At 44.1% G+C, this 26830-nt stretch overlaps 2 non-coding genes across 2 annotated transcripts; both read left to right on the top strand.

Annotated features, from left to right (window-relative positions):
* The first annotated feature begins 910 nt into the window (after positions 1–910).
* Positions 911–1029, top strand: LOC136407341 (5S ribosomal RNA). The gene has a single exon (XR_010751886.1). It is a non-coding gene; the product is annotated as a 5S ribosomal RNA (ribosomal RNA).
* Positions 1030–19915: 18886 nt separating this feature from the next.
* LOC136407170 (5S ribosomal RNA) lies at positions 19916–20034 on the top strand. The gene has a single exon (XR_010751783.1). It is a non-coding gene; the product is annotated as a 5S ribosomal RNA (ribosomal RNA).
* The last annotated feature ends 6796 nt before the right edge of the window (positions 20035–26830 follow it).

The following is a 26830-nucleotide window of genomic DNA, read 5'->3' as shown; positions in this document are numbered from 1 at the left end:
TGAGAGGCTGCCTGAGGTCAAAAGCTCCAGTATGAGCTGCCAACTGAATGCCAACAACAGCATGAGCTAGAACAGTCACTGGAGAAAGAGTTTCAGATTCAAGAACTGCTGGTCAGGCTAGAGGCTGAGAACCAGTGAAGGCTTGAACTGAAATGAATGCTGGAGATGGGGGTTGACCTCTCTCAAGAGCTGCAGCGGGAGATGCAGGCTGAGCACCAAAGGTGCCTGGAACTGGAACTGAGCTGTCGCCTACCAGCGCGCTTGCTGAGCTGCCTCCCCGCTCCTCCACACCGCCAAGCACACCAGCTGCCCAGGAGCAGGGTCCTGCCACTGCTCTTTATCACTGGGTGCCCGCTGTGCAACCAACTCCAGGCTCCTCTGCAAACTGGTCCTTGGCCGTGCAGCAGGGAGAGGAGGAGCTCCCGCATTCCGGAGAGCACGCCTTCGCCTGGGACTGGGGCGTCTCTTCCGCCTCCTCGCGGAGTTGGGGGGGGGGGGGGCTCCCAACGCCGCTTAGGCCACTCGTTCCGCCGCAAGCGGAGGGGTCCTGGGAACACACCCCTACACTGCTGTCCAGGCGGCTGACACTGGCCCTTTTCATCCGGTCACCAGCCCTCCCACCCACTCTTCTGCAAGTCGCTGAGCCACTGAGAGCCCTGACCCTCGCTCCGGTTCCCACCGTCTGGGAGTGTGGGCACACCTTTGGCCCCCGGGAATAATGACAGGGCGCTGAGAAGGTTCTCTTGGCAGCCCATGGGAAACCGCGGCGGCAGATACGCAACAGATGGCAGCGGAGCTTGTGCGAGTGTCTAACAGGGGCCTGGCGTGCTCAGGCACCTAGGACGCAAAGCAGTGAGGAGACCGGGAGGGCAGGCGTTTCTTCTTAGGAGCCGGGAGGAGGCCACCAAACGTCTACGGCCATACTACCCTGAACACGCCCGATCTCGTCCGATCTCGAAAGCTAAGCAGGGTCAGGCCTGGTTAGTACCTGGATGGGAGACCGCCTGGGAATACCGGGTGCTGTAGGCTTTTGCTTCCCTAGCCCCGTTTTTTCTCTTTTCGCTTGGCCACAGGGTTGTATACCCTACACACGCCTGGGCACTGCACTTCGATGTGGCCCTGGCCACTCCGCGGAGCCTGGCAGTGCACTCAGGTGTTTGCTGGTCGCCCACGAGCGCTGGGCCTGAGCTGCTTCCTCCCCTCCTCGGCCCATCCTGCACACTAGCCGCTCAGGAGCCGGGTCCTGCCACTCTCTTCTATCCCTAGGTGCCCAGTGTACAACTGCTCCTCTTCAAAAATGGTCTGGTCCCTGAGGCGGCGATGCTGGCTGCCCAGCAGGCAGAGGGGGATCTCCCGCGTTCCAGGGAGCAGTGCTTTCACCTTGGACAGGGATTCTCTTCCGCCCTCCCGCACGTGGAGTTGGGCGCTGGCTGCTTCTTTGGAAAGGCAGTGCCCAGGCAAGCAGAGGATTCATTGGAACTGACCCCTGCACTGCTCCTTAGGCACCTGGCACTGGCCCTTGCAACAGGGATGGAACAGATGGCACGCCGAGCTTGTGGGAGTGCCTAACAGGGGCCTGGCATGTCCAGGTATTAACGGAGTGTGGGTGGGAGGGCGGAGTGTTGAGGAACGTCCTGGCCAGGCTTTTCTCATCGGGTTGAGTGGGTGATTGGTAGCTTAATCGTTGACTTCTTTCTGCATCTCCCTCTTTCTGTCTCGTTCTTTATCTTTTCTTTCTAAGTTGAATAAAGAATGAAAAAAATCTGAAAACAAAAATAAGTTTCTTTTTTTTTTTACTTTTTAATTCTAGGCCTTTAATATAGCTTCTGCTGTGTAATCTCATGAATTTTTTTAATTTTTATTAATTTTTAACTTGTGTTTACATGGATTAAAGTGTCCCACTGAACATAACTCCCTCACCCCACACCCCTGTGTCCCTTTTTATACCTCTTTCCCCCCCCCCCCAACTCCCTCCCTCTTTTCTTAGGACTTGCTGTCCTGCTATCTATATCTGTGCTATGTATATATAATTTTACCAATCCCCCTACTCTCTCTGATCCCATCCCTTCATCCTCTTTCCTCCGACTGCTGTCCCTCTGGTCTCTGTGACCCTGTTTCTGCCTCTGTTCCATTCCTCAGTTCACTTTGTCCATTAGATTCCACATATATGTGAGACCATATGATATTTTCCTTTTTTTTGCTTGGCTTATTTCACTTAGCATAATAATCTCCAGGATCATCCATGCTGTCACAAAAGGTAAGATTTCCTTCTTTTTCACCGCCACATCTGGGCCAGGTGTGAGGAGATTTTCATTAGGATACCACTCTAGCAAAGGTTGTTAGGTCCTGAACCAATGCTTTCTGAAACTGGCCCCTGGATGTGCCAGCCCTGGGCCTCCCAAGCAGGAACCCAGTGCAGACCAGTGGGAGACACTGCCTGTGATTGGCCCTCAGCAACCTTTTTGAAGCTACAAGCAATTCAGAGTTTGTGGTTGCCTCTGCTAGGCCAGGTGTATGGAAATAACAAACTGCACTCCAAGGCTGGCTTTTACCCACTCTAGTCCACTCTGGTCTGCTCAAATGACCAAGTTTCCCTGAGTTTCGCCTCCTGCAGCCAGTCTGCTGGCTTACTGATGGACTCATCTGCTGAAAAAAACCTCTGCTGGAGTCTAGAGCCTGCAGCAATATGGCGATTAGGAAGGTTGGTGGTTGTCTTCTGCCCCTTTGCACCAGGTGTCAATCTGTCCAGACTTTTTTTTTTTTGTATTTTTCCAAAGCTGGAAACGGGGAGGCAGTCAGACAGACTCCCGCATGTGCCCGACCCGGATCCACCCGGCACGCCCACCAGGGGGCGATGCTCTGCCTATCCGGGGCGTCGCTTTGTCATGACCAGAGCCACTCTAGCGCCTGGGGCAGAGGCTGAGGAGCCATCCCCAGTGCCCGGGCCATCTTTGTTCCAATAGAGCCTTGGCTGAGGGAGGGGAAGAGAAAGACAGAGAGGAAGGAGAGGGGAAGGGGTGGAGAAGCAGATGGGTGCTTCTCCTGTGTGCCCTGGCCAGGAATCGAACCCGGGACTTCCGCACACCAGGCCGACGCTCTACCACTGAGCCAACCAGCCAGGGCCTGTCCAGACTTTTTTTCACAGACCTCAGTAGGGTGTGGCCCCAGGAATCTGGTGGGTGTGGCCTCTGAGACCTAGAGGTGTGGTCTGCCCACTCACAGTTTCAACTGAGTCTCTTGTGAGATGGAAGCACCAGTCATAGACTCGGAAGAGTGTGGGAGGGAGCTCCAGTCTCAACACCAGAAAACCGAGTCATTGACGCAGCCCCTGCTTCCTGGCTTCTCAGAACAACCCATTGCCATGACAGGTAGGATTGACTCCCAAGGGCGGAGCAGTTGCTTTTCCTCTAGCTGATGGCACTCAGAAGGGATTGCTCCACCCAAAAAAGATGGCAACTGTGGTACTGGATAGTGACTCAGCACAGGGTTTCCGGTAGCCATCCCCCACAGTGTCTCTCCCTGGGCCTCCAGTTTTACACTCTCCTCCCACAACTCCAGTCCTCTCAGCTCTCCCCCACCAGAGCCCCAGGGAAGTGGCTGTGAATAAGGTTTTCTGCACGGGCCCTTTAAGATGAAATCTGCATTCTAGAGCTGTGTCTTTTTCTTGCGGACTGAAACCTGGCTCTTTTCACAGCTAAATGCTGTTCTGGGTGACTCTTCTACGCTCTGGGGCTGTAGGCTGGGCCTCTAGGCCTGGGGCTGAGGACGCACACCTCTCAGGGCAACCCAGCCGCTGTGAGAATCCCTCCAGACCCTCAGCCGCTGCTTGTTACAGGGAGCAGGGCAGCCCTTTCCGCGTCTCCACCCTTCCTACCAGTCTCGATGTGGCTTCTTTGGTGATCGTTGGTTAAAGAGTCCTCTTAGTTTAGTCCAAAGTTGGTTTTTCAGGATGACTGTTCTTAAATTAAGTTGTAGTCCAATTTGGTCCTGGGATGTGTCAGATGGAACTTCCGCCTACTTTGTTGCCATCTTTCTTTCCTCAGAAGTTTCTTTTTGTTTTGCAATTGCAGCAAGTGCAGCAGACGTTGCTCTTTCAGCTCGATACCTTCATCAATTCCTGACCTCATAATTATTCTTTCTGCAGAGTTTGAAAATAATCTTTTAGAACCTTCCCTCTGCTGCCAGGTTTTGTGAAAACTTTTTCAGAATTACCTAACATTTTAGAAGCTTTTAGTATCTTATTTCTTAGCAAATATTTAAAAATTTAAAAAAATCTTGGTCACTGTGTTAATTATGGAGTCAAAGAATTTATTGTTTCTTTCAAAAATTATAAATGAATCCTGACCAGGCAGTGGTGCAGTGGAAAGAGCGCTGGACTGGGATGTGGAGGACCCAGTTTCGAAACCCCTGAGGGTGCCAGCTTGAGTGCAGGCTCAGCTGGTTTGAGCAAAGCTCACCAGCTTGAGTCCAAGGTCACTGGCTTGAGCAAGGGGTCACACGGTCTGCTGTAGTCCCCCAGTCAAGGCACATATGAGAAATCAATCAATGAGCAACTAAGGTGTCACAATGCGCAACGAAAAACTAATGATTGATGCTTCTCATCTCTCTGTTCCTGTCTGTCTGTCCTTGTCTATCCCTCTCTCTGACTCTTTCTCTGTCTCTCTAAAAAACAAAAAACATGTTGCGTACCACTGCACATAGCTGACAACAAGGAAAATTACTGAAATATATAATATGTCCAAAATATAATACGTAGCTCACATGTAGAGTTTCGTTTAAATTCATTATGTATAAATAAAGTATACTAAAGTGTATTTACATTGTTTCACTTTCATACTCAATCAAGAAGAAATAGCCAGCGCCATGAGATAACTACTGCGTAAAACTGCTGGTCATCAATGTATTCAAATATTGACAAGCACTGCTTTTCCTGAATGGCAGACCACCATGAAAATCTACACATACTCCAATCATATAGTAACTTCTGAGGAGTGATTCTTCTGCATTCTGTGAAGAGAGAAATGAACCAGTTTGACCTGTATGGTGACTTATAAAACTCTGCATACTGTGGGTCTTGAGAAAGTGCTAAAACATATAGAATGCCTTGAAGATATTTTAAGCTTTCTCTCTTTATTAATGGCTGACATGACATTGATGATCTCTTCCTTATGGTACTAACACAGACGCGTGTCTCATCTGCAAGTGCCCTGCAGAACGCTGAACATAGACTGATGAGAATAGACGTGTATAAGTTGAACGTGTAAAGGGGCATTTAAATGGAAGCACAGCATGGTTTGGGATGCATGGGAACGGGACCTTTGGATTTACACCTATACAACATGAAAGAAAAAAATGGGATGAATATTTACAACGTATCTATAACAATCATTCTATGCATCATTAAAAGCAGATGTATGTACAGGGTAAAATTTTTGAGTGACATTGGTGGATTTCAGGCAAATACGTTTGATTTTCTACCCAGTTGATAAGTACAACTTTCCAAGTGTCCTGCATGATATCCTGAAACTTCTGAACGTGAATGATAGAGCATGAGTTATGAGTTCACATTATGATTAGTACCTCTTCCAGAGGATATTATTATTTACAATTTGACATTAGGGGTAGAATTAGAAACCATTTAGTAAAATATTTTATTTCACTGTTAAAATACATCCGTATCCTTGTTAAGATAGGTAGATAGGTATTCCAATTTTAGTTGTATTCCTTCTGGAATTTGACCCAGGCTGAGGGTAAACATGACAGGGCAAAGAAAGGTTGTTTGACAATGGTTGTTATTCTGCACATGCTTTGTTCCAAGTATTGTGTGAAATGTAGGGTAAATCTTTAGTTTTAACTTATGACACAAGTGTAACATTTCCTGTAGATGTGCAGTTAAATTGGACTTGCTGTTAATGTTAGCTATAAGATTGAAGTTACTTTTAGATTCCGGGTTTACTTGTCTTTTCTTAAGGGTTCACAACATTATTTACACAATGATGTCGTATTTTACCACCAGGAATCTGATTGCATACTGAACTCAAAATGGTGTTTATGGTGCAGTTCAGAAATGAAGCAGTTTTTGATTAAAGGAAGACGTTCTGTAACCTAAGCGGGGAATAGCTTCCTGAGCTGAACATAGACGAAATTTAGAAATGAAAGTCTGAAGTTAATTTTAAAGCAATCCTATACACATGAGAGAAGCTAGCTCAAAACACTTGAAACTACTTTTAGCAAAGAACCCAGATACAATGAAAAACTAAATCTGATGTGTAAAAGCATTAACCATTGCCTTGGAAGAATATAGTCTGCTTTAAGTATGAACAAATCTTTGCACATCTTCTTACCAAACTTATATTAACAGTAATTTGAAATCTCACCATTTCAGGTTCAAGAATCTAAGCACAGCAGTGGATGTACCTATCATTGTGTAACAAAGCTGAGTACTATCTCAATTCCTAAAGAAAAACAAAAGTATTGCCAAGCACAGCTTTCCCTGAAGAGCAGACCACAATGTAACTCTAGCAAGTACTTCAATATTGTAGTAACTTATGAGTGGTGATTCTTGTGCATTCGGTAAAGAGTGGAATGAAAGGGTTGATATATATGGTAACTTTTAAACGTCTGTATATGGTGGGTCTTAAAGAAAGTGCTAAATCCTACAGAATGCTTTAAAGAGATTTTAAGCTTGCTCTCTGCATTAATGGATGAAATCACAGAAATGATCTGTTCCTTATGCTACTAACATGGACGCATGTCTCACCTGCCTTGTGCCCTTGCAAACGCTGAACATATACCAAAGACAAAAAATGTGTATGCGTTGAACGTCTAAAATGGCAACCGAATGGAAACACAGCACTGTTTCTGATATGCCAGGAACTGGACCTTTGGATTTACACCCGTAAAACGTGAAAGAAAAAAAGATGAATATTTACAACACACCTGAAAGTAATCATTAAACATATCATTAAGAGCAGATTTATGCACAGCGTTAAAATTTTTGAGGGCTATTAGTGGGTTTTAGGCAAAATATGTTTTATTTTCCTCACAGTTAAAACAGTCTACTCTCCAAGTGACCTGCATGGTATTCGGAAACTTCTGAACATGAATGACAGAGAAAGACGTATGAGTTCCCATTTATAGCAGGATATCTTCTGGACCTTAGAATTATTCACAGTTTGACATTCGAGGTAGAATTATGAAAAGTTTAGAAAAACATTTTATTTCAGTGTTAAAATATATCTGGGGTCATCATTAAGGTAGGTATTTAAATTTAAGTTGTAGCTCTCTGGAATTTGGTCCAGGCTGAGGGTTAACATGACAGGTCACATATTGGTTGACAATGGTCGTTTCATTCTGTGCATACTTTGTTCCAAGTGTTGTGTGAAATGCAGGATTCATCTTTAGTTTTTGTTTGTTTTTTTTTTTGTATTTTTCTGAAGCTGGAAACGGGGAGAGACAGTCAGACAGACTCCCGCATGCGCCCTGCCGGGATCTACCCGGCAGGCCCACTAGGGGCGACACTCTGCCCACCAGGGGGCGATGCTCTGTCCCTCCGGGGCGTCGCTCTGCTGCAACCAGAGCCACTCTAGCGCCTGGGGCAGAGGCCAAGGAGCCATCCCCAGCGCCCTGGCCATCCCCGCTCCAAAGGAGCCTTGGCTGCGGGAGGGGAAGAGAGAGACAGAGAGGAAGGAGGGGGGGTGGAGAAGCAAGTGGGCGCCTCTCCCATGTGCCCGGGTCCCCCGCACGCCAGACTGACGCTCTATTGCTGAGCCAACCGGCCAGGGCCATCTTTAGTTTTAACTTACAACACAAGTGTAACATTTCCTGTAGATAGATGCAGTTAAGTTGAACTTGCCATTATTATTATTATTATTATTATTATTATTATTATTATTGACAGAGACAGAGTCAGAGAGAGGGATAGATAGGGGCAGACAGACAGGAACACAGAGAGATGAGAAGCATCAATCATCAGTTTTTCGTTGCGACACCTTAGTTGTTCATTAATTGCTTTCTCATATGTGCCTTGACCGTGGGCCTTCAGCAGATGGAGTAACCCCTCACTCAAGCCAGAGACCTTGGGTCCAAGCTGGTGAGCTTTGCTCAAACCAGATGAGCCTGTGCTCAAGCTGGTGACCTCGGGGTCTCAAACCTGGGTCCTCTGCATCCCAGTCCGACGCTCTATCCACCTGGTCAGGTGAACTTGCCATTATTGATAGCTATATAGTTGGATTTACATTTAGATTCGGGGTTAACTTGTCTTTCCTTAAGAGTTCATAACTTTGTTTACACAATTATGTCATATTTTACCATCAGGAATCTGATTGTATATTGCTTTCAATATGCTGTTTACGGTGCAGTTTGAAAATGAAGCTTTTTTTGGTTAAAGGAAGACGTTCTGTAACCTAAGCGTGGAAGATCTTCATGAGCCAAAAATAAATACAATTTAAAATAAATTCCTAAAGTTAATTTTAAAACAATGCCAAAAATACACATAAGCAAAGCTAAATCAGAACACTTGAAACTAGTTTTAGCAATGCACCATGATAAAACTAAAAACTAAATCTAGGGCTGGACATTGATACAATGAAAAAGTAAATCTAATGTGTAAAAACCTTAACTGTTGCTGGGGCAAGAATGTAGTCTACTTTTAAGTATAAACGAATTTGTATAAAACTTTTACCAAACTTATATTAGAAGTAATTTGAAATCTCATCATTTCGTGTTCAAGAACCTAACTAGCGCATTAAGTGAGAATGTCACAAAACTGAGCATTAACAATCTGTAAGGGAAACAGCCGCTCTCAAGTTAACTCGTGTTTTCAGTCCCAAACATCAATAACCCTTTTTAAAATTATTTTTATTTATTTTATTCTATTTTTTTTACAGAGACAGAGAGAGGGTCAGAGTGAGGGATAGACAGGGACAGACAGACAGGAACAGAGAGATGAGAAGCATCAATCATTAGCTTTTTGTTGCGCATTGCGACACCTTAGTTGTTCATTGATTGCTCTCTCATTTGTCCCTTGACTATAGGCCTTCAGCAGACCGAGCAACCTCCTGCTTGAGCCAGCGACCCTGGGTCCACACTGGTGAATTTTTCCTCAAACCAGATGAGCCCACGCTCAAGCCGGCGACCTCGGGGTCTCGAACCTGGGTCCTCCACATCCCAGTCTGACGCTCTATCCACTGCGCAACCGCCTGGTCAGGCCATCAATAACCCTTTTAAAAAAGAAAAGAAACAAAGGGCAATGAACCAATAAAAATTCCAGAACTAAAAACGTATTTTACAAAAGAGTTAGCTGACTCTTTGTGTCTTATGGAACCAGGAATGTCAAAGTTAGTCACAAGATCCTGATACAGAGAGTTTTACCAAAATGTACTGTACATTTGCAAAAAGCCTGAGATACTACAAGGCCATTTATGATGAGGAAAAAAAAAAGCTCTCTAAAAACCTCTTTTGATGCATACTTCCAAATAACTGATTCCAGCAGCAGAATCAAACCCTGACACTCTCTAACACCAGTCCCATCTTCTCCAAAAAGCCCGCCATCTTCTGCATCATCCAAGATTGTTTAAAGTTGTATTTGAAAATTTTCAAGTATTTATGCACAGAAATGTAAAAACAAATACTATATTAAGACACATCTGTGTAAATTGAATTGAATAGGGAAATGTACCTGCTCTAAATTACATACCAATTTACTGAAGAACAAACTTACAGAATCAATCTCATTCATAACCTGGGACTGCCTGTATATAGATTTAATGCAACCCCCAATAAAATACCAATGTCATTAAAGTTTTTTTTATTCTGAAAGTAAATTTAAGGCCCTGGCTGGTTTTCTCAGTGGTAGAGCATTGGCCTGCCTTGTGGATGTCCTCAGTTTGATTCCCGGTCAGGGAACACAGGAGAAGCAGGGACAATCTACTTCTCCATCCCTCCCACTCCCATTCTCTCTCTTTCTCTCCCACAGCCATGGCTCCATTGATTCAAGCTCATTGGCTTTGGGTGCTGAGGATGGCTCCATGGAGCCTCCACCTCAGGTAATAAAAATAGCTCAGTTGCAAGTATGGCCCCAGATGGCCAGAGCATCAATCCCAGACAGGAGTTAGCCAGTGGATCTCAGTCCAAGCACATGCTGGAGTCTTTTTATCTCCCCTCTCTTACTTGGGAAAGAAGAAAAAAAAAGTAAATTTAATGTGTTGACATTAATCAACAAGAGTATACAGTTTCAGTGAACCTTTTTTTTTCTTTCTTCTTTTCCAAGTAAAAGGAGGGGAGATAGAAAGACAGACTCCCACATAAGCCCCAACTGGCCGATGCTCTGTTCATCTGGGGCCATTCTTGCAACTGAGCTAATTTTAATGCCTGAGGCAAAGGCTCCACCAAACTGTCCTCAGTGCCCCAGAGTGAAGTATTTAAACCAATGGAACCATGGCTTCAGGAGTGCAGGAGGGGAAGAAAGAGAGAAAGAGAAAGAGAAAAGGGGGAAGGGTGGAAAAGCAGATGATCATTTCTTCTGTGTTCCCCGACCAGGAATTAAACCTGGGACTTGTACACTCTGGCCTGATGGTCTACCACAGAGAAAACTGGTCAGTGTCTTGTTGAATATTTCGATTGCCGTTAAGCTGCTGACTATACAGTAGGCTCACCACTCAAAGTCAAATTATTTTCCGTCACTATATATTTGTCCTCCATTTCTTTCTTTGTCCCACCCTCTCCCAAGTAACCATTTTATTCTTATCTATGTCCATGAGTCTCAGTTTTATATCCCACTTATGTGTGAAATCATATAGTTCTTAGCTTTTTCTGATTCATTTATTTCACATACAATAGTATAATGTTCTCAATGCTCATTCATTATTATTATTATTTTTTTTTTTGTATTTTTCTGAAGCTGGAAACGGGGAGGCAGTCAGACAGACTCCCGCATGCGCCCAACCGGGATCCACCGGCATGACCACCAGAGGGTGATGCTCTGCCCATCTGGGGCGTTGCTCTGTTGCAACCAAGGCCATTCTAGGGCCTGAGGCAGAGGCCATGGAGCCATCCTCAACGCCCGGGCCAACTTTACTCCAATGGAGCCTTGGCTGCGGGAGGGGAAGAGAGAGACAGAGAGGAAAGAGAGGGGAGGGGTGGAGAAGCAGATGGGCGCTTTTCCTGTGTGCCCTGGCCAGGAATCGAACCCGGGACTTCTGCACACCAGGCCAACACTCTACCACTGAGCCAACCGGCCAGGGCCCTCATTCATTATTTAAAAAAAAAAAATCATCAAACTTGTACAAAACTACAAAGGACCCCCAAATAGTCAGAGCAGTCCTGAGAAAAAGGAAGAAAGGTGAAGGTATTATATACTATCTCACTGCTAAGTATACTACAGAACCATGATAATCAAATCAGCATAATACTGGCAAAATAAATAAATAAAAAAGTAATTCAGTAATTAATTAATTAAACACAGAATAATGGAGCAGAATCAAAAACCCAGAAATAAACCCCAGATATATGGGCAAATACATTTCTTTTTACAAAATAGTTTAAGACACACAACGAAGGTGGGGAAATACTCTTGAATAAACAGTGTTAGGGTATTTTAAAGCTACATGCAAAACATAATACTTGACTACAGTTTCTCAGTATGCATAAAAATTTATTTAAAATAAATCAAAGATGGCCCTGGCCGGTTGGCTCAGCGGTAGAGCATCGGCCTGGCGTGCGGACGACCCGGGTTCGATTCCCGGCCAGGGCACATAGGAGAAGTGCCCATTTGCTTCTCCACTCCCCCCCCTCCTTGCTCTCTGTCTCTCTCTTCCCCTTCCGCAGCCAAGGCTCCATTGGAGCAAAGATGGCCCGGGTGCTGGGGATGGCTCCTTGGGCTCTGCCCCAGGCGCTAGAGTGGCTCTGGTCGAGGCAGAGCAACGCCCCGGAGGGGCAGAGCATCGCCCCCTGGTTGGCAGAGCGTCGCCCCTGTTGGGCGTGCCGGGTGGATCCCGGTCGGGCGTATGCGGGAGACTGTCTGATTGTCTCTCCCCGTTTCCAGCATCGGAAAAAGAAAGAAAAAAAAAAAATCAAAGATTTAAATATAGGATCTGAAACAATAATATACAGAGAAAAATACAGAGGTTCTAAATATCTAAATCTCAGCCATAAAGAACTTTTTATATATTTGATCCCAAAGGGAAGGGAGGTAAGTGCAAATAAAAATGACTAGAACATTATCAAACCTAAAAGCTTCTGCACAGCTAAAGAAACTGACAACAATAAGGAAAAAGGCAGCCTACCAAAAGAAAGATGATATTTACAAGCAATAGCTCTGAAAGGGGTTAATATTCAAAATATATAAAGAACTCACAAGGCTCAACAACAAACAAATAATTCAATTAAAAATAGGGAGAGAACCTAACAGACACTTCTCTCATGAAGACATACAAACAACAAAGAGATGTACAAAAAGATGCAAATGAAAACTAGGAGATGCCACTTCACACTGGATAGATTGGCTGTTATCAACAAGAGAGGTAATAAAGTTTGGAGTGGTGTGGAGGAAATAGAACCCTGTTTCACAGTTGGTGAAAATGTAAACTGGGTCCGACTTGTGGTGGTGCAGTGAAGAAAGTGTTGGCCTGGAACACTGAGGTCACCGGTCGAAAACACTGGGTTTGCCTGGTCAAGGCACATATGAGAGTTGATGCTTCCTCCTCCCCTCTTCTTTCTCTCTCTCTCTCTCTCTTCTCTAAAATAAATAAATAAAATCTTATTTAAAAAGGAAAATGTAAACTATTATAGCCATTATGAAAGACAGTGGTGTTTCCTCAGAAAATAAGTATAGAGTTGCCATGCCCTAGCTGTTGGTTTTTGGTAAATGCCTGTTGTCATGTTGAGGAAATTCTTGTCTAGTCCTAGCTTTTTGAGTGCTTTTGTCACAAAATCCCCATTTACTTCCCTTTCTTCTGCCCCCTTCCTTTGGTATCCACTTAACTTCTGTCTATGTCTGGTAGTCTAAGTATCTCTGCCACATATGTGTGCAATCATATAGTCCTTAATTTTCTCTGACTTCCTTATTTTGCTTCTTATAATAGTCTCTTGGTTTATTCATGTTGTTGCATATGCATAGTATGACTCAGTAGTATTTAATCATACATAGGTATTACATATTTTTTGTTCAATGTTTTATTAAGGGACTCTTTGGTTGTTTCCATGTATTTGCCACCATGAAAAATGTTGCATTGAACATGGACATGCATTTGTTTGCATATAAATGATTTTTCTGTATTTCTTTAGATGGTCATGTGCTTTCCCCCTTCATTCTATTAACACAGTAAATTATATTAATAGGTTTTTGTATGTGAGCCACGCTTACAGTTTGGGGTGTGGCGGGATACGCGGGGGCAGGGTAGACTGTCCCCATAGTGCCCAGAGCGGTGGCATCATAGTGCAGAAGGAAGGGGGGATGGGGGGAGTGTGGTTTCCAGATAAATAGTTCACATGCTATAGAGATGCATACATGAAACCTATGTGTTCCTATGAAACAAGGTTACCCCATTACATTTCATTTCTACCTAAAAAAGGGATAAAGCATAAATATTTTTAAAATATTAGAATGGTTAGGCCTTGTATTAACTCCTAGAACAATTATCTTCAAGTAGAATACAGGTCATATTATGCCTTCCTAAGCCCACCACTCAGAAACAGCTCTGAACATTCCTAGAATTAAGTGGAATGTTTGCCCAGGTTGAGAGAGATGTCAAAATACTAAAAAAAACGCCAGGCCTCTCTAATCAGAAGCTTTAAAGTAAAGTGATCAACAAGGGTCAACTAGTTTAAGTTGGGAAAGAGAATAACAGAGGGCTTTTGAACTACTAAAAGAAGCTCTCACCAGCCCTAAGCTGACGAAAGTTAGAAAAGCCCTTCCAATGACATATTACAGAAAAAGAGGGCATGCATTAGGCTCCTACCTAACTCAGGCCTTGGTTCTGATAGAGGAGCCCCAAGCTTAGAAATTTGCTTCAGTAATAGTAGCTTCTTAGTTTTAATGAATAGATTAGTAAAAGTTAAGAACAGTTAATCCACTTGCTATTCTCTGCTAATGGGTTCTCTGGTAAATTAGCTCTGGGTTTTAGTTACTTTGGGGAAATTTTCTGTTTTTCCCCAAGAGAATAGTTGTATCCTGTCACAGGAGATCTGTATTTGGCTACAAAGGTGAGAAGACTCACATGAAAGAGTAATGGTTCATGCTATGTGCACTTTGCATCCTTCCATTACCAATATGTAAATCATCCTAAATTAGGCATAATGTAAGGTGCCCTGGTGATTCATAGAGCCCTTGCAAAATGACAACAGAAGATGCTTAGTAAATAGGTGCTATTTCCTAGATGTTCCTGAGATGGCAGCAGAGAAGAGCATTTACTGAATGTATGCATCAGAGTGTGTGGAGTGTTCCCTCTCAGAGAGCATGAGTCTTGTCTCATCAACTCTGGATTCTTTGAGTGTTTGTAAGTATCTTTTTGTGTGAGAGTATAGAACTCTGACATATTGTAGCTGGACCCTGTGATTGTGAGGATGTGTCCCACTTGAGAGAGGAGGGAGTCCTGTCATGTCAGGTTCGAGTTCTCGGAGTATGTGGTCTGGTTCTCTTATGTTAGAGTTGGGGACCTTTTCACATCAGCTCAGGGTCCTTGTAGTGAGATGTGGGCCATCTGAGAGATTATGGTTTACTTCTATACCATTTTTTTGGTCATGTACTTGTGCAAAGGTGTCCACCCTGAGTCATTTGGGGATCCTGTGATGATAGCTCTCAATCATCACAGATAGTGACATAAAGAAAAGCCATAGTACCTGACCAGGCAGTGGCTCAGTGGATAGAGCGTCGGACTGGGATGAGGAAGTCCCAAGTTGGAGACCCCAAGGTGGCCAGTTTGAGCGCAGGCTCATCTGGTTTGAGCAAAGCTCACCAGCTTGGACCCAAGGTCACTGGCTTGAGCAAGGGGTTGCTCGGTCTGCTGAAGGCCCATGGTCAAGGCACATATGAGAAGCAGTCAATGAACAACTAAGGTATCGCAACGAAAAACTGATGATTAATGCTTCTCATCTCTCTCTGTTCCTGTCTGTCTGACTCTCTCTGTCTCTATAAAAAAAAAGAAAAAAAAAGCCGTAGTGACTGGACACCCCTCTCTTTTATGCGTGACCCTTCCTACCAATACACATGAAAGTGGGGAATGCAATCACTAAAGCTTTTATTTCTGAGTGTTGGGAAAAGGGTCCTATCACATTAGCACTGGATTGATATATTATTATCAGATCTTTGGTTCTTAGGATTGAGAAGATTGTTTCCTATAGTAATCAAAGACCCCTTTGAAAAAATAGATATCAGTAACATAAATTTTTTAAAAACACAGTATCTTTGCTTTATAGGCAGAAAAAATTTTATAATATCTTATCTGGTGCTACACAGTATAGAAAAAGTTTGTTTCTTTAACAAAGTGAAATAGAACCAAATTTGCATCTACATCAGGTTACTATTCATGTTTCTATCTTTAATTAAATTAATTTTAATCCTACTCAGCTTAACTATAAATTTTTTTCTTATTTCTCCTCATAAATCTCCTACCACTTTCTCTTTTATAGTCAACTTTTGTCCTTTTAAAAAAGATCTTTATTATTCTGAAACAACAATCCTTACTTTAAGACAAAACTAATTCCCTTCCTCTCAAAAACTTATCCCAGTATATCATACATTTTAATTCAATCAGAACATATCTTTGTTTTATTTTATACAGAGTTCATTTTGCTATTGATTTTTCTGTAGCTTTACTGAGTATATTAGTATTCTAAATCTTTAAGAAAATTTTAATTCTGGTAAAAACTAAAATTAAGTAATTGTAAATTATCTGTTATGCCAGTATTCTTTACATTAATATTCATAAACAAATTTAATATAGTTGTTGGTTGAGCTGTATTTACTGGTAGCATGATTATTTTTAATATTTCACAAGACATATTTTCTAATTGTCACATATATGCTTAGTTCCTTTGTAATATAAAGCAAAGCATAAATAAACTTACGATGCTAATTCTCATGTAAACTCTCACTGCCTTATACCACAAAAAAATCTTTTAAAATACCCACAATATTACATACCAGAACATTTCTCTGCTGGTCCTCTGTATATTGCCTCTTTCCAGTCTTACCTTTTTCTCTCAGTTCCATTGCAATGCCTCCCAAGTGGCCGCTGGAGCAATTAAAATTGCCTCAGCATGACCAGAAGCAGCAGACACTATCTCAGGTGCACTTTCTGATAAGGTAAAGCTTATCCTAAGTGTGCACCATGATAAAAATGTGCAAGTGCCATGTGGGTCACAGAGGCAGCTCAGGTACCCTATGCCTGCTTAAGGGGCAGATTAGCCTACACCTCACTCAGTTTAGTGGCTGACTCCTTCTAGCGGTTCCTGCTTAAATCCATTAAACTTGTAAAACATCAAGCTGAACTGGAGCAACATATACCATGATTTCTAAAGAAGTCAAAACACAATTGGAAACTATAAACCTCAGGAAATAAAGTGTTAGAATATTCAAATAACTCCCCACTAAAAATGGGCATATAAAAAATGCTCAATGTCACAAATCAGTAGAGAAATGCAAATTAAAACCACTATGAGACATTTCTTCACACCTGTCAGAAGGGTTTTCACTAACAAGTCAATGAACAATCAGAGCTGGGGAGGGTGTGGAGGAAGGGAACCCTCCAGCATTGCCTACATGCAATTTTTCATTTTCTGCTCCCTTTCTTAGACTTTCACAATTCCACTTTAGTATGTAGGGCTGCAACACAGAAAGACTACAAACACAATGACGCACTGCTAAAATCTGGAAGACTCCCTTGGTCCTACCACAGTCCTGTGACATGAGTTTTCCTATTTTGTCTTTTTTTTTTTTTTTTTGCATAAGCCAGACAAACAAGAGAGGTGATTTAGTAAGTTTTTCAGGGTAAATCCAGTTGAACTCTCAGCCAAATCCAATTCTTCATCAGCAAATGACCATTTCCTGATGCCACTACCACCTTATTAAAGTTGGAAGCCCTGGTAATTAGAATTGTCAGCAGCTGATGCTGCTTAACTTTGCTCACAATTCCTTTCACCAAGGGAAAGTAAACACACAAACTTCTTCCACTATGCAGCACACTGTCCTGTTGCCCATCCAACCTCCTTCCCTCCAATTCTTCACTCCCCGTGAATCATTCTGTATTCTGTCCTCAAATCTGACAAATTCTCCATTTCCTAAATAGCTATTCTTATTTTATGCAAAGTCTGCCTTACACACTTCCCCATTTATTTCTAGATGAACCCACCTCCCAAATCTTACACACAAACATCATAGGCTCAATCCTCTCCATTCCCTTCCCCTTCAGAACATCTCTCACAAGGGTCCAGTCATCCTTCCAAAGACATGCCACAACCATTTTCCTCCTTACCCCTGGTCTCTCCATCACCAACCTGTCATGACAAAGCCCCACACCCACCTCTGCCTTTATAACACCCTTTACCTGGCCCAGTCTCAGCCATTGTTTATAATTTTCTCCATGCCCTACTCTATACACTCTCACAGTTGCCACCAACCCTGACACTCCTCAAACATACTGCTCCTTTACCTGGCTGAGTTTCAATCACTTCCCAGTCTTGAGAATCTCAGGCTGGATTTTGCCACCACAATCCTCCCACTTTTCTTTCCCAAGCTCTTGTGGCACTCAAGCCATTTCACAGAAACCCCCTTCTCACTTCTCTGCTCTCACTGCTGCCATGTTGAAAGAGTTCACCAGCATCAGCTGCAGTCAATCCTTTTATCCGTGCCTTCAGCACTTAATAGGGTGGGAAGAAAAGAAAATAAAGGTCAGGTGTGTTGGGAGAATTAGACCTGATGAATGGTTCAACTAGATTTACTTTTTTTTTTCTTTCATTCATTCTTTCTTTCTTTCTATCTTTCTTTCATTCTTTCTTACTTTCTTTCTTTCTCTTTATCTTTTTTTCTTCTTCTCTTCTTCTCTTCTTTCTTTCTTTTCTTTTTCTTATCTTCCTTCTTTCTTTTCTTCCTTTCCTTTCTTTCCTTTTTCCTTATTTCTTCCTTTCTCTTAGAAAGAGGCAGTGAGGTTAAAACAGGGAACAACATCAAGCTGTTTCTGTATATTCCCTTACTGGGGATCAAACCAACAACCTCTGCAATTTTGTATGATGTTCTAACCATTCCAGCTATCTGTCCAGTTCTTAATTATTGATTGATTGATTGATTGACTTTTTTTTTATATAGAGACAGAGAAAGGGAGAGAGAGGGAAGGGGTAAGCAACCTTTGTTGTGCCTCATAATCATTAATTGATTGCTTCCCCTTTATTGCCCTGACAGGGGATCAAACTGGCAAACTTCTAATTTCAGAACAATGCTTTAACCTACAGCGATGTGGGAAAAACTGGTGTGTTAAGCTTGCTCCCTGGTTTCCTGGCTGCAAGCACTTTGCACAATTATTGCATGAGCATGTGGGAAAAAGTCACGTGTGTGTCTATAAAAAGGTATGTGTGCTTTCCCTCAGGGGTGATTCGGCCAGATTGCTTTCCCACCACTGTAAGGTTTGGTTCCCTGACTCCCTCAGCTGCCACCATAAGGAGCAGTTTTCCTGATCCCATCCCCTCCACTGCAAAACGCAGGATTTCCTTTGTTTATTTGCTCTCCTGTCTCTGTAGGCCTCCAATAAATGGGTATGGCCTGACACTTTTCAAGTCCACAGTTTCTCTACCATCTGCCTGAATTCAGTATGAACCTGCTCTTGGCTTCAACCAATAGCCTTACATTTGGCATAGTGGGCCAGATTTGGATCAGATCAGTGTGGAGATGCCAACACCTTTGAAGGGTGGGATAGAGGAGAGGTCTTTGTTCTCCAGCATATGGTTCTCCATGGCTGTATTTTTGGGTGCCATTGGCTGGGTGCTTTTTACAGCCCTGGGAAAAGAAAATGAGAGCTCTGTATGAGAGGCTGCCTGAGGTCAAAAGCTCCAGTATGAGCTGCCAACTGAATGCCAACAACAGCATGAGCTAGAACAGTCACTGGAGAAAGAGTTTCAGATTCAAGAACTGCTGGTCAGGCTAGAGGCTGAGAACCAGTGAAGGCTTGAACTGAGATGAATGCTGGAGATGGGGGTTGACCTCTCTCAAGAGCTGCAGCGGGAGATGCAGGCTGAGCACCAAAGGTGCCTGGAACTGGAACTGGGCTGTCGCCTACCAGCGCGCTTGCTGAGCTGCCTCCCCGCTCCACCACACCGCCAAGCACACCAGCTGCCCAGGAGCAGGGTCCCGCCACTCCCCTTTATCACTGGGTGCCCGCTGTGCAACCAACTCCAGGCTCCTCTGCAAACTGGTCCTTGGCCGTGCAGCAGGGAGAGGAGGAGCTCCCGCATTCCGGAGAGCACGCCTTCGCCTGGGACTGGGGCGTCTCTTCCGCCCCCTCGCGGAGTTGGTGGGGCTCCCAACGCCGCTTAGGTCACTCGTTCCGCGGCAAGCGGAGGGGTCCTGGGAACACACCCCTGAACTGCTGCCCAGGCGGCTGACACTGGCCCTTTTCATCCGGTCACCAGCCCTCCCACCCACTCTTCTGCAAGTCGCTGAGCCACTGAGACCCCTGACCCTCGCTCCGGTTCCCACCGTCTGGGTGTGTGGGCACACCTTTGGCCCCCGGGAATAATGACAGGGCGCTGAGAAGGTTCTCTTGGCAGCCCACGGGAAACCGCGGCGGCAGATACGCAACAGATGGCAGCGGAGCTTGTGCGAGTGTCTAACAGGGGACCTGGCGTGCTCAGGCACCTAGGACGCAAAGCAGTGAGGAGACCGGGAGGGCAGGCGTTTCTTCTTAGGCGCCGGAGGAGGCCACCAAGCGTCTACGGCCATACTACCCTGAACACGCCCGATCTCGTCCGATCTCGGAAGCTAAGCAGGGTCAGGCCTGGTTAGTACCTGGATGGGAGACCGCCTGGGAATACCGGGTGCTGTAGGCTTTTTGCTTCCCTAGCCCCGTTTTTTCTCTTTTCGCTTGGCCACAGGGTTGTGTACCCTACACACGCCTGGGCACTGCACTTCGATGTGGCCCTGGCCACTCCACGGAGCCTGGCAGTCCACTCCGGTGTTTGCTAGTCGCCCACGAGCGCTGGGCCTGAGCTGCTTCCTCCCCTCCTCCGCCCATCCTGCACACTAGCTGCCCAGGAGCCGGGTCCTGCCACTCTCTTCTATCCCTAGGTGCCCAGTGTGCAACTGCTCCTCTTCAAAAATGGTCTGGTCCCTGAGGGGGCGATGCTGGCTGCCCAGCAGGCAGAGGGGGATCTCCCGCGTTCCAGGGAGCAGTGCTTTCACCTTGGACAGGGATTCTCTTCCGCCCTCCCGCACGTGGAGTTGGGCGCTGGCTGCTTCTTTGGAAAGGCAGTGCCCAGGCAAGCAGAGGATTCATTGGAACTGACCCCTGCACTGCTCCTTAGGCACCTGGCACTGGCCCTTGCAACAGGGATGGAACAGATGGCACGCCGAGCTTGTGGGAGTGCCTAACAGGGGCCTGGCATGTCCAGGTATTAACGGAGTGGGTGTGGAGGGCGGAGTGTTGAGGAAAGTCCTGGCCAGGCTTTTCTCATCGGGTTGAGTGGGTGATTGGTAGCTTAATCGTTGACTTCTTTCTGCATCTCCCTCTTTCTGTCTCGTTCTTTATCTTTTCTTTCTAAGTTGAATAAAGAATGAAAAAAATCTGAAAACAAAAATAAGAAGTTTCTTTTTTTTTTTTTTACTTTTTAATTCTAGGCCTTTAATATAGCTTCTGCTGTGTAATCTCATGAATTTTTTTAATTTTTATTAATTTTTAATTTGTGTTTACATGGATTAAAGTGTCCCACTGAACATAACTCCCTCACCCCACACCCCTGTGTCCCTTTTTATACCTCTTTTGCCCCCCTCCCCCAATTCCCTCCCTCTTTTCCTTAGGACTTGCTGTCCTGCTATCTATATCTGTGCTATGTATATATAATTTTACCAATCCCCCTACCCTCTCTGATCCCATCCCTTCATCCTCTTTCCTCCGACTGCTGTCCCTCTGGTCTCTGTGACCCTGTCTCTGCCTCTGTTCCATTCCTCAGTTCACTTTGTCCATTAGATTCCACATATATGTGAGACCATATGATATTTTCCTTTTTTTGCTTGGCTTATTTCACTTAGCATAATAATCTCCAGGATCATCCATGCTGTCACAAAAGGTAAGATTTCCTTCTTTTTCACCGCCACATCTGGGCCAGGTGTGAGGAGATTTTCATTAGGATACCACTCTAGCAAAGGTTGTTAGGTCCTGAACCAATGCTTTCTGAAACTGGCCCCTGGATGTGCCAGCCCTGGGCCTCCTAATCAGGAACCCAGTGCAGACCAGTGGGAGACACTGCCTGTGATTGGCCCTCAGCAACCTTTTTGAAGCTACAAGCAATTCAGAGTTTGTGGTTGCCTCTGCTAGGCCAGGTGTATGGAAATAACAAACTGCACTCCAAGGCTGGCTTTTACCCACTCTGGTCCACTCTGGTCTGCTCACATGACCAAGTTTCCCTGAGTTTCGCCTCCTGCAGCCGGTCTGCTGGCTTATTGATGGACTCATCTGCTGAAAAAAACCTCTGCTGGAGTCTAAAGCCAGCAGCAATATGGCGATTAGGAAGGTTGGTGGTTGTCCTCTGCCCCTTTGCCCCAGGTGTCAATCTGTCCAGACTTTTTTTTTTTTTTTGTATTTTTCCAAAGCTGGAAACGGGGAGGCAGTCAGACAGACTCCCGCATGTGCACGACCCGGATCCACCCGGCATGCCCACCAGGGGGCGATGCTCTGTCTATCCGGGGCGTCGCTTTGTCATGACCAGAGCCACTCTAGCGCCTGGGGCAGAGGACGAGGAGCCATCCCCAGCGCCCGGGCCATCTTTGTTCCAATAGAGCCTTGGCTGAGGGAGGGGAAGAGAAAGACAGAGAGGAAGGAGAGGGGAAGGGGTGGAGAAGCAGATGGGTGCTTCTCCTGTGTGCCCTGGCCAGGAATCGAACCCAGGACTTCCGCACACCAGTCCGACGCTCTACCACTGAGCCAACCAGCCAGGGCCTGTCCAGACTTTTTTTCACAGACCTCAGTAGGGTGTGGCCCCAGGAGTCTGGTGGGTGTGGCCTCTGAGACCTAGAGGTGTGGTCTGCCCACTCACAGTTTCAACTGAGTCTCTTGTGAGATGGAAGCACCAGTCATAGACTCGGAAGAGTGTGGGAGGGAGCTCCAGTCTCAACACCAGAAAACCGAGTCATTGACGCAGCCCCTGCTTCCTGGCTTCTCAGAACAACCCATTGCCATGACAGGTAGGATTGACTCCCAAGGGCGGAGCAGTTGCTTTTCCTCTAGCTGATGCCACTCAGAAGGGATTGCTCCACCCAAAAAAGATGGCAACTGTGGTACTGGATAGTGACTCAGCACAGGGGTTCCGGTAGCCATCCCCCACAGTGTCTCTCCCTGGGCCTCCAGTTTTACACTCTCCTCCCACAACTCCAGTCCTCTCAGCTCTCCCCCACCAGAGCCCCAGGGAAGTGGCTGTGAATAAGGTTTTCTGCACGGGCCCTTTAAGATGAAATCTGCATTCTAGAGCTGTGTCTTTTTCTTGCGGACTGAAACCTGGCTCTTTTCACAGCTAAATGCTGTTCTGGGTGACTCTTCTACGCTCTGTGGCTGTAGGCTGGGGCTCCAGGCCTGGGGCTGAGGACGCACACCTCTCAGGGCAACCCAGCCGCTGTGAGAATCCCTCCAGACCCTCAGCCGCTGCTTGTTACAGGGAGCAGGGCAGCCCTTTCCGCGTCTCCACCCTTCCTACCAGTCTCGATGTGGCTTCTTTGGTGATCGTTGGTTAAAGAGTCCTCTTAGTGTAGTCCAAAGTTGGTTTTTCAGGATGACTGTTCTTAAATTAAGTTGTAGTCCAATTTGGTCCTGGGATGTGTCAGATGGAACTTCCGCCTACTTTGTTGCCATCTTTCTTTCCTCAGAAGTTTCTTTTTGTTTTGCAATTGCAGCAAGTGCAGCAGACGTTGCTCTTTCAGCTCGATACCTTCATCAATTCCTGACCTCATAATTATTCTTTCTGCAGAGTTTGAAAATAATCTTTTAGAACCTTCCCTCTGCTGCCAGGTTTTGTGAAAACTTTTTCAGAATTACCTAACATTTTAGAAGCTTTTAGTATCTTATTTCTTAGCAAATATTTAAAAATTTAAAAAAATCTTGGTCACTGTGTTAATTATGGAGTCAAAGAATTTATTGTTTCTTTCAAAAATTAAAATGAATCCTGACCAGGCAGTGGTGCAGTGGAAAGAGCGCTGGACTGGGATGTGGAGGACCCAGTTTCGAAACCCCTGAGGGTGCCAGCTTGAGTGCAGGCTCAGCTGGTTTGAGCAAAGCTCACCAGCTTGAGTCCAAGGTCACTGGCTTGAGCAAGGGGTCACACGGTCTGCTGTAGTCCCCCAGTCAAGGCACATATGAGAAATCAATCAATGAGCAACTAAGGTGTCACAATGCGCAACGAAAAACTAATGATTGATGCTTCTCATCTCTCTGTTCCTGTCTGTCTGTCCTTGTCTATCCCTCTCTCTGACTCTTTCTCTGTCTCTCTAAAAAAATAAAAAACATGTTGCGTACCACTGCACATAGCTGACAACAAGGAAAATTACTGAAATATATAATATGTCCAAAATATAATACGTAGCTCACATGTAGAGTTTCGTTTAAATTCATTATGTATAAATAAAGTATACTAAAGTGTATTTACATTGTTTCACTTTCATACTCAATCAAGAAGAAATAGCCAGCGCCATGAGATAACTACTGCGTAAAACTGCTGGTCATCAATGTATTCAAATATTGACAAGCACTGCTTTTCCTGAATGGCAGACCACCATGAAAATCTACACATACTCCAATCATATAGTAACTTCTGAGGAGTGATTCTTCTGCATTCTGTGAAGAGAGAAATGAACCAGTTTGACCTGTATGGTGACTTATAAAACTCTGCATACTGTGGGTCTTGAGAAAGTGCTAAAACATACAGAATGCCTTGAAGATATTTTAAGCTTTCTCTCTTTATTAATGGCTGACATGACATTGATGATCTCTTCCTTATAGTACTAACACAGACGCGTGTCTCATCTGCAAAGTGCCCTGCAGAACGCTGAACATAGACTGATGAGAATAGACGTGTATAAGTTGAACGTGTAAAGTGGCATTTAAATGGAAGCACAGCATGGTTTGGGATGCATGGGAACGGGACCTTTGGATTTACACCTATACAACATGAAAGAAAAAAATGGGATGAATATTTACAACGCATCTATAACAATCATTCTATGCATCATTAAAAGCAGATGTATGTACAGGGTAAAATTTTTTAGTGACATTGGTGGATTTCAGGCAAATACGTTTGATTTTCTACCCAGTTGATACGTACAACTTTCCAAGTGTCCTGCATGATATCCTGAAACTTCTGAACGTGAATGATAGAGCATGAGTTATGAGTTCACATTATGATTAGTACCTCTTCCAGAGGATATTATTATTTACAATTTGACATTAGGGGTAGAATTAGAAACCATTTAGTAAAATATTTTATTTCACTGTTAAAATACATCCGGTATCCTTGTTGAGATAGGTAGATAGGTATTCCAATTTTAGTTGTATTCCTTCTGGAATTTGACCCAGGCTGAGGGTAAACATGACAGGGCAAAGATTGGTTGTTTGACAATGGTTGTTTGATTCTGCACATGCTTTGTTCCAAGTATTGTGTGAAATGTAGGGTAAATCTTTAGTTTTAACTTATGACACAAGTGTAACATTTCCTGTAGATGTGCAGTTAAATTGGACTTGCTGTTAATGTTAGCTATAAGATTGAAGTTACTTTTAGATTCCGGGTTTACTTGTCTTTTCTTAAGGGTTCACAACATTATTTACACAATGATGTCGTATTTTACCACCAGGAATCTGATTGCATACTGAACTCAAAATGGTGTTTATGGTGCAGTTCAGAAATGAAGCAGTTTTTGATTAAAGGAAGACGTTCTGTAACCTAAGCGGGGAACAGCTTCCTGAGCTGAACATAGACGAAATTTAGAAATGAAAGTCTGAAGTTAATTTTAAAGCAATCCTATACACATGAGAGAAGCTAGCTCAAAACACTTGAAACTACTTTTAGCAAAGAACCCAGATACAATGAAAAACTAAATCTGATGTGTAAAAGCATTAACCATTGCCTTGGAAGAATATAGTCTGCTTTAAGTATGAACAAATCTTTGCACATCTTCTTACCAAACTTATATTAACAGTAATTTGAAATCTCACCATTTCAGGTTCAAGAATCTAAGCACAGCAGTGGATGTACCTATCATTGTGTAACAAAGCTGAGTACTATCTCAATTCCTAAAGAAAAACAAAAGTATTGCCAAGCACAGCTTTCCCTGAAGAGCAGACCACAATGTAACTCTAGCAAGTACTTCAATATTGTAGTAACTTATGAGTGGTGATTCTTGTGCATTCGGTAAAGGGTGGAATGAAAGCGTTGATATATATGGTAACTTTTAAACGTCTGTATACGGTGGGTCTTAAAGAAAGTGCTAAATCCTACAGAATGCTTTAAAGAGATTTTAAGCCTGCTCTCTGCATTAATGAATGAAATCACAGAAATGATCTGTTCCTTATGCTACTAACATGGATGCATGTCTCACCTGCCATGTGCCCTTGCAAACGCTGAACATATACCAAAGAGAAAAAACGTGTATGCGTTGAACATCTAAAATGGCAACCGAATGGAAACACAGCACTGTTTCTGGTGTGCCAGAAACTGGACCTTTGGATTTATACCTGTAAAACATGAAAGAAAAAAGAAGATGGATATTTACAGCGCACCTGAAAGTGATCATTAAGAGCAGATTTACACACAGCGTTAAAATTTTTGAGGGCTATTGGTGGGTTTTAGGCAAAATATGTTTTATTTTACTCACAGTTAAAACAGTCTACTCTCCAAGTGACCTGCATGGTATTCTGAAACTTCTGAACATGAATGACAGAGAAAGACATATGAGTTCACATTTATAGCAGGATATCTTCTGGACCTTAGAATTATTCCAGTTTGACATTCGAGGTAGAATTATGAAAAGTTTAGAAAAATATTTTATTTAGTGTTAAAAGACATCTGGGGTCATCATTAAGGTAGGTATTTAAATTTAAGTTGTAGCTCTCTGGAATTTGGTCCAGGCTGAGGGTTAACATGACAGGTCACATATTGGTTGTTTGACAATGGTTGTTTGATTCTGCACATACTTTGTTCCAAGTGTTGTGTGAAATGAAGGATTGATCTTTAGTTTTAACTTATGACACAAGTGTAACATTTCCTGTCAATAGATGTGCAGTTAAGTTGAACTTGCCATTATTATTATTATTATTATTATTATTTTTTGACAGAGACAGAGAGTCAGAGAGAGGGATAGATAGGGGCAGACAGACAGGAATGCAGAGAGATGAGAAGCATCAATCATCAGTTTTTCATTGTGACACCTTAGTTGTTCATTGATTGCTTTCTCATATGTGCCTTGACCATGGGCCTTCAGCAGACCCAGTAACCCCTTGCTCAAGCCAGCGACCTTGGGTCCAAGCTGGTGAGCTTTGTTCAAACCAGATGAGCCCATACTCAAGCTGGTGACCTCGGGGTCTCAAACCTGGGTCCTCTGCATCCCAGTCCGATGCTCTATCCACTGCGCCACTGCCTGGTCAGGCAA

Source organism: Saccopteryx leptura, chromosome 5 (genome assembly GCF_036850995.1).
Source record: "Saccopteryx leptura isolate mSacLep1 chromosome 5, mSacLep1_pri_phased_curated, whole genome shotgun sequence".
Lineage (NCBI taxonomy): Eukaryota > Metazoa > Chordata > Mammalia > Chiroptera > Emballonuridae > Saccopteryx > Saccopteryx leptura.
Note: the sequence above shows the minus strand (reverse complement) of the source record. Positions and strands in the feature narration are given on the sequence as shown.